This window comes from Ixodes scapularis, unplaced genomic scaffold (assembly GCF_016920785.2).
Source record: "Ixodes scapularis isolate PalLabHiFi unplaced genomic scaffold, ASM1692078v2 ptg000005l_1___fragment_1__unscaffolded, whole genome shotgun sequence".
Lineage (NCBI taxonomy): Eukaryota > Metazoa > Arthropoda > Arachnida > Ixodida > Ixodidae > Ixodes > Ixodes scapularis.
In genome coordinates this window covers 1,218,627-1,226,838 of record NW_024609885.1, presented here as the reverse complement: position 1 = coordinate 1,226,838, position 8,212 = coordinate 1,218,627, and the positions used below count along the sequence as shown (strand labels likewise).

General features: G+C 49.1%; 1 protein-coding gene across 5 annotated transcripts in view; it reads left to right on the top strand.

Moving 5' to 3' along the window:
• Positions 1 to 216: 216 nt before the first annotated feature.
• LOC120848286 overlaps positions 217 to 8,212 on the top strand; it is a 71,245-nt gene continuing 63,249 nt past the window's right edge. For 3 of the 5 annotated variants that reach the window (XR_005717658.3, XR_005717657.3, XM_040220252.3), the window contains exon 1: positions 8,047 to 8,194. The gene's annotated coding sequence lies outside the window, so the exon portion shown is untranslated. Of the gene's footprint in view, positions 274 to 693; positions 745 to 8,046; positions 8,195 to 8,212 lie in introns of those variants that run through there. The other 2 variants (XM_040220260.3, XM_040220255.3) reach the window with 2 other exon arrangements.

The window sequence follows — 8,212 nt, the reverse complement described above, 5'->3', positions numbered from 1 at the left end:
CTCAAGAAACAAAATGAAAGTTTTGCACATGGTTCATGCAAGACATTTGTGCATGGCATTAGGAGATAGATATTTGAATACTCACAGCTCTCCTAGGTTTCTCATATGTTGGGTCAAGCACGCACGTAACATTTGTTTATTTTAATAATTGCAGGAACGCTGTTTTGTGAAACTCTCGCAGCTCCTGTCAGGATGCCAGCCAGCCCCTTGGTTGGGGCACCTGACCCGCTGCCAAGTCACAAGAGTCATGGTGATGTAGACGGCCTGCTCTGCGTATGAACTCTTGTCAACCTGTCAATCGAAACCGAAACCATGCCACAATCTTCCCTGGCTAACTAGTTCCATGGGTGCGAAATGCGGACTGCTGCATGCTGGAATTTTATAAAAGTAGTGTATTTTTTTTTAGACGTTTATGTTCTACGTCGAATTTTTGAACGATGGTGTATTCGCCCTTAGCAACACCCCTAGCAACGGTTTGTTGTGAAACACCAGACTTGCGGCTTTCAATCCAATCCAGTGTCGTAGCTGTCTGGCTGTCTTTCGCCGTGCCCGCGGCAATCGACGCTTCGCACCATGCTTCGCATTTCGCGGTCGCAGTTATTTTGTATTGTTCCTGCGTAGTCGTGCGACGTTCTACTCGCACAGTTCATAGGCCTTCTAGTTCCACGTCGTAGACACCAGCTTTACGACACACCCCGACTCCGAGACAAGACTGGCCGAAGGGCGACACTTTCACATCACAAGGTAGGCACCGAAAAACTGGCTCCCCCAGCCATTGGGCCGAAATTCTTTGTCGTGACATCCTGACAGCGTGTGCTGTATGCCGTAAATAGCCGCTGTATTTCGTTTCATCTTGCACAAGGGCGACTTCCACTATTGTGCTCCCATAGGTTTTAAACACGGCGTCAGCTGTTTTGTGGCACAGCCTCCAGATTTTCCAACGATATCGCGCGAACGTCGATTGTCCCGTGGATCAGCGCTTTATCGCGGCGTGAAACAGCAGGTCAGTGGGTCTACTCACGTGTGGCAGAAGGCACATGCTAGCCTCGCTGACCTGCTGTTTCACGCCGTGATAAGGCGCTGATCTACCGGACAATCGACGTTAGCGTGGCTTCCGCAGCACTCAAACCACGCACTTGCCGCGAGAAGAATGTCTTGCGTTTCATTCGCACTCGGTTTCGTGCGAAGCCAAACGAAGCCACGAGCAGCCGCGCTTCGGAGAGCCGGCCTCTTCCGTTCGTGCGACCTTGGTAGCGCTGTCGTCCAGACTTTGGTCAATAGGAGAAGCGGGCAGAGCCAGGGCGTGTACGAGACGCAGATAGAAGGCTTGACACGCCAACCAGAAGCCGCAAATAATCGCCTAGCAGTGTTAGCGCGAAAAATTTTAACCTGTGCCAAAGAGTTTAATAGAGTAACTGTTTATGGCTGAAAATATAGTCTACGTGATGCTTCGATTATGATCGTGCAAAAAGGTGTAAGAATCGAATGTCCCGCTCGAACTCCGTTTTGCTCGGACAGAGTCTGACCGCTCGGACGTGGCTCAGACGCCTGGCATACAGATCATGTCGACCGTTCTCCTAGATATTGATTTTGTATGACCGTGATAGTACAATCACATGCATCATGTTTTCATTCGCCAAGGGTTAGTCCGACGCACTTATTAATTTTGTTTCTCGCGACCACTGCCAGGGTATTATTTGCGGCTTCTGGCTGGCCACATTCAAATCTGTGAAGACGCCCTGGGACACGCCCAGCCCGCTTTCGGCCAATGGCGCCTCTTCATTTGCTTCCTATACTTTCCAATGAATGGCCAAACTCTTTCTATGTATACACCTTTCCAAAAAACGCTCCTAGGCCACTGCCATGTTGCTGATGCTGATGCGGCTGGTGCGACTCTCGCGCCCTCTATCAGCTAGAAATTTTCTGCCACCCTCTGGGACTGTGAAGACCCGCTCGGCGTGGTTCTCTACCTATGTTTTTGCGGTTTTGCATTCAATGTTTTCTCGCCCCTCTTGAAAGTTTCCACTTAATTTTTTTTATGCGTGCTGCGTACCCTTTTTGTGTTATCTTCCACTGTGATAAATAAGGCTGGTAAGTACCTGCCATTCAAGCTTTTCTGCTCGACATTCACGGGAAAGGAAGGAGGTGAAGGACGTCGAACGACCCTCGACGCGATTTTGCAAACATTGTTCTTCCCCCTCCCAGAGATAATCCGCGTAGAATCCTCAGTCGTCTCCAAATATAGCTGTCCGGGTTGGGGTGAGAAACGGGTCAGTCGCGTTTGTTTCTTTGCTTTGGTGCGGTTATGAGAAAAGGTAGCTCTTCCCAAAACGGGCCCCGAGACGAAGTCATCTCTGATTCCGTCCGATCATCAAGATGTGACTGTCGTCGACTGTGACTGTGTTATTTGAGATCTTTCTCAAATAAATTCTTTTTGGATAACGCTGCATCGTGTGGTACGTACGATATATTGTTTGAATGTTACCACTTCCTCAATTGTATGTCCGTGTCCTGTCCATCGGTAAACACGTTATTCGTGAGCATGAAAAATGCATGCCTTGCGGCCCTCTTCTGTTGCAATTTATTTTTGACAGCAAAGCGCTTTGTCGTTTCACATGCGGTGAATCCTGCGGCGCCGTCAAAGCTTATCGTAAGAAATAAACACAAACAACTAGAACTATACATTCCAATCGAACTCGTTCTGTCGCGCGCGTACCCAACAAAAATAGTTTAGTTTTTTTTTTTTTTTTTTTAAATGTGGGACAATTCTTTCTCAATGTCCTCTGGAAAATACATGTAGCATGAAACACAAAATATAGCGGGAAACGACGATAATTTATACGCCAGCAGTGTTTGAAACTGCGCCTACACAGGCTGCGCCTATTGACATCACAGTCCACTCGGTTAGGGTTAGGAGGGACGCTGGTGAGAGTCTAGCCTCAAACTCAGTGACTGGGCTCGAAAACAGTTTGTTTCCCCTGGGGTTGAGTGTTTTTTGGAAAGGTGTATAAGGATGGCTAGTTGGGCTAGTTGGTTTTGCATCATGATGTAAAACACCAAAACAACAGAGACGAAAAAGAAGGGAGAACTGGACAGGACGTGGCGTATTACACCATGGTTTCTACGTATAGCTCTGCCCGCTTGGTCTGGAGGTCGATGACACGAAAACTTTATCACGGGTGACGTCAGAACTGTGCAGTGTGCAACCACGTCCTTTCTTATCTGCTGGCCTGCTTTCTTCAAAGCGACGTGCTCCTGTCTGATCGTAACGGCTGTACATGCCGCTTCGGCAGCCCTGATTCCACAATCTTCGCTCATCACTCTGGACAGCTGCCGAGCTCACGTGCTCTGCGGCACGAGCAGTTCACGCAACTCGCTCGCGCGACTTGTCGAAGTGTTAAAAACAGTTGTGTGCAATTCCGCAACTCCGCCTCGGAGGTTGCGACGGGGAGGGCTGCACATTTGCCTCTACCGGACTCTGAGCCACGGGCATTTGCTTCTTGCGCATCCAACATTGTCATGTGGCAGGAACCCTAAACGTTTCTTCAACTGCTGCCATAGTTCTACGGAAATTTGTGCAGCTGAGTAAACCTACGCATAGACCAATTTTCTTGAAGCGTGGACCAACCACTGGTCTCTATTGTAGTAGGCTGGATTCAAATCGGAAGTCTGTCGGTGGCGCCACCGGCAGCCATTGCTTGGCACCAAGCAATACGTGCCTTGCACGGGACGTCATATGGCTCCATACCATTCCTGTGCCCGTACCCTCTGGAACATACATTTTGGCAGCATCGAATCTGTTCTTCTCCGCAAAGTTCTCCGAGAGGAAGAAATTCATTGGTCCTAAATGTGTGCTCCGGAAGGTACGGGCACTGGAGCATGGTCCGCAGCAATGGTGGCTGATGTGACGTCAATGCAAGTCGTGTATACACGCAAGTCTATGGGAGAAACACACAAAAGAAGGAAATTAAAGCTTCTACACAGTGTTCGAAGGCATGTATTTTACGATGTGCTGCAATAATTTTATATTGTGTTTGGAGGTTGAATTGCGATTTCTCAAGCATTCGAATGCCCATTAAAATATTGTGCTATAGCACCCATGGCTGATCTGGCAAGCTTGCTCTCGTGGTGGAGTGAACAAATAAACTTGCTGTCAATAATGCCGTCGTGGGGGAGCCCAGAAGTTGCTGAACGTCAACAAAGTTCCATATTGGCAGCGTCTTTCCGGGAGTGAGCGAAATCATAGCAGAGCCTTCAAGCTTGTCACCTGCTAAACCCGACTCATTGAAACCGCCACCGACTCCGAGGTACCTCTAGGTAACTCTCTTCTCAGTGAGCTGCTCTACATTTTTTGCCCAGTAGAGTCACTCTCGACAACAAAACATTTCTATATAACAACCGCGAGGGTTGTCAGATTTAATGTTTGTGCACTAGCTATTTGACAGGCTTCCCGACAGCAGCCAAAAGATTCAGTGACGACAACAGTTTACGAGCGGGGGAACGTCACTTTTCTTTGTCTTTCCCATAGAGTTTTATGCATTAGCCAATGTCAAGTGATGGGCGCTGGTGGCACCACTCCTCCCTATTAAGACGAGCCTCGATTCGTGATCCAGCTTACTACAACAGAGATCAGTGGCACCAACTAGCCCAGGTACTGATGTCGCTGGCTTTCTGGCGCAATATAATAAATAACATGCTGAAAAGAGCAGGGCCATGACATGACGTGGTGAGGCTAGCCTCTGTGATGCAGCTTCTTCGGTAGGTGCATCCCCTCTGACCTCATCGCCCGTCTGTCTATGCTGAAAGAAGCAGTGGTGAATCTCCTTCGTGGGATTGCCAATGGGAGCAGCTTCATCTCCATCTTTGGCAAACTCCACCGGCGAACCAACTCCATTGTGACGTCGGTCAACACGCACGACTGAGTTGAAACTCTATCGGGATTTTTCCCTTAAAGTGTCCCCACTAAGAATCTCAAAACACCGCGGTGAGTATAACAGTAAAAATATTATTTTTAAGTTGGCAAAATGAATAGCATGAGACAAAATTAAAAAAATATATTCCTGAAATCTGGTTGCATGAATTAGTACCTAATGTACTGAAATAATGAATACTGTCACGGGTGGTGACCAAAAGAAAACAGAAAATGAACAAGAAGAAATAAACGTTTAATGTGGCGAACTTGTGCCAAAAATAAAAGGGTACAAAAGAAAACAGCAGAGCGTCGCGGGCGTCGATATCGGCGAAACCGCAGGATCGAGCGCAGAGGCGAGACTGACTCGACAAGGTCGCGAGCGGCGTCTTATCTAGAGTGAGTCACTATCTCGAAGATTCGGCGGAGAAGGTTCGAGCGTAGCGCGCTCGCGGCGAGAATGTACACGCACTTTCTAGAACAACATAAGCAGGGATAAACGACAGAAGTTAGGTCCGGAGCAAGAATAAACGAGAAAGTACTAGAAGTCCGTGACCCTGCGCGCGGCATTATCCCCCCCTTTAAAAGCGCATCGTCCCGATGCAGCACAAAACAAAAAAACAAAAAAAAAAACAAAAAAACACAAATCCTTAACAAAACGGTAGCAAAATCGCGAGCCACAGTTCACAGTTCTCAGTTCACTCGTCGACAAGAGTAGAAAGTTCTATCGTTCGTAATACGGCTTCAGCCGGACGACGTGCACCACCTCGGGTCGCGGCTGACGTCTTGCAGATGGGCGCGTTCCGAGGTGGTGCACGTCGTCCGGCTGAAGCCGTATTACGAACGATGGAACTTTCTACTCTTGTCGACGAGTGAACTGAGAACTGTGAACTGTGGCTCGCGATTTTGCTACCATTTTGTTAAGGATTTGTGTTTTTTTGTTTTTTTTTTTGTTTTTTTGTTTTGTGCTGCATCGGGACGATGCGCTTTTAAAGGGGGGGATAATGCCGCGCGCAGGGTCACGGACTTCTAGTACTTTCTCGTTTATTCTTGCTCCGGACCTAACTTCTGTCGTTTATCCCTGCTTATGTTGTTCTAGAAAGTGCGTGTACATTCTCGCCGCGAGCGCGCTACGCTCGAACCTTCTCCGCCGAATCTTCGAGATAGTGACTCACTCTAGATAAGACGCCGCTCGCGACCTTGTCGAGTCAGTCTCGCCTCTGTGCTCGATCCTGCGGTTTCGCCGATATCGACGCTCGCGACGCTCTGCTGTTTTCTTTTGTACCCTTTTATTTTTGGCACAAGTTCGCCACATTAAAAGGGTACAAAAGAAAACAGCAGAGCGTCGCGGGCGTCGATATCGGCGAAACCGCAGGATCGAGCGCAGAGGCGAGACTGACTCGACAAGGTCGCGAGCGGCGTCTTATCTAGAGTGAGTCACTATCTCGAAGATTCGGCGGAGAAGGTTCGAGCGTAGCGCGCTCGCGGCGAGAATGTACACGCACTTTCTAGAACAACATAAGCAGGGATAAACGACAGAAGTTAGGTCCGGAGCAAGAATAAACGAGAAAGTACTAGAAGTCCGTGACCCTGCGTGCGGCATTATGTACACGCACTTTCTAGAACAACATAAGCAGGGATAAACGACAGAAGTTAGGTCCGGAGCAAGAATAAACGAGAAAGTACTAGAAGTCCGTGACCCTGCGCGCGGCATTATCTCCGGGCTGGAAGTGAACGTCCCTACGACGAAGGTTGTAGCGGCCGGCGTCGACGCGTTGCTGGTCTTGAATCATGAGTCGGGCGAGCTGGCGGACTTCTTCGGCGCGTTGAGCAACCGCCTGGGCGTCGTCGCTCTCGTTGTCAGATGGCTCATGGGGCAGCATGGCGTCCAGCATGGTCGTTACCTTCCGACCATGCGTTCTTCTTGTTCATTTTCTGTTTTCTTTTGGTCACCACCCGTGACATTTTGGTGGAGGTGCGGGGTAACCGCATGCCCGTGCAGCGCTCCCCCCCCCCCCCCCCCCGAGTTCTCGCAGTGCAAGTCCGAACACAAGCCCCCAAGAACCCAACGAAGACCAGACCGAGATCCGACTATGTCGCCGGAACCTTGGCCTACCCCCGGAATCAGGACCCTTGCTACCCAGCACCTCCACCAAAATGTCACGGGTGGTGACCAAAAGAAAACAGAAAATGAACAAGAAGAAATAAACGTTTAATGTGGCGAACTTGTGCCAAAAATAAAAGGGTACAAAAGAAAACAGCAGAGCGTCGCGGGCGTCGATATCGGCGAAACCGCAGGATCGAGCGCAGAGGCGAGACTGACTCGACAAGGTCGCGAGCGGCGTCTTATCTAGAGTGAGTCACTATCTCGAAGATTCGGCGGAGAAGGTTCGAGCGTAGCGCGCTCGCGGCGAGAATGTACACGCACTTTCTAGAACAACATAAGCAGGGATAAACGACAGAAGTTAGGTCCGGAGCAAGAATAAACGAGAAAGTACTAGAAGTCCGTGACCCTGCGCGCGGCAATACAATCAACGTTAACTACAACCCTTTACGTTGCGAAGACAGTTGTGGCCGACAACGCTAAGAAGCGCAAGCTAGGTCGCTACGTCTCGGCACGACAGTTTGCGCTTCTCCTGGACTTTCTCGGTGAAAGTCGAGTTTTCTCGGGGACTGCTACAGAGAGCTTTGTTACCAAGGAGGAGCGAGATACACTATGGGGCGTAATAGTTTGAGAGTTAAATGCCCTTCGGCCATAAAGAATAACTTTCTGGAACTCACGTGCATGCCAGACGTGGGCTTGCGACCTGAGAGTCTCGTGTCCCTAACAGAAGACCGGTGCAAACCTGCCAACTCTTCCGAATTTTTTGTAAAATGTATGAATTGGGACTAATTCTACGATTTTACGAATCTTGCTTCAAATTTTACGAAAAAAAGATACTTTTTTCATTTCTATTTTTTTTTACATTTTTTTCGTAAAACCGTTGCTGGCGGTACCTCACACTGCCACAAGAGGGCGACAGGTGCCGTCCACGGCAGCGTTGTGGTTTTTACTATCCGTCTATCCGGGGGCCACATATCCAAAATCAATCCAAAGCCCAAAGCCTTTGTTTGTGTGTTTGGCGGCGCATGTTGGTTTGGCGTGTTCAGACGTGGTTGGGCCTCTGTTTCGGCCAGTTTCGAGGCGAGAAGTGCAGCGTCTGTGTTTGTTACACGTGTAATCATAGCATTCCTCTGGTTGCGGTGGCTTCGCGGTGCAATGGCAAATTCCAAACCTAAAAAGAGGTACTTTCAGGTGTTCTT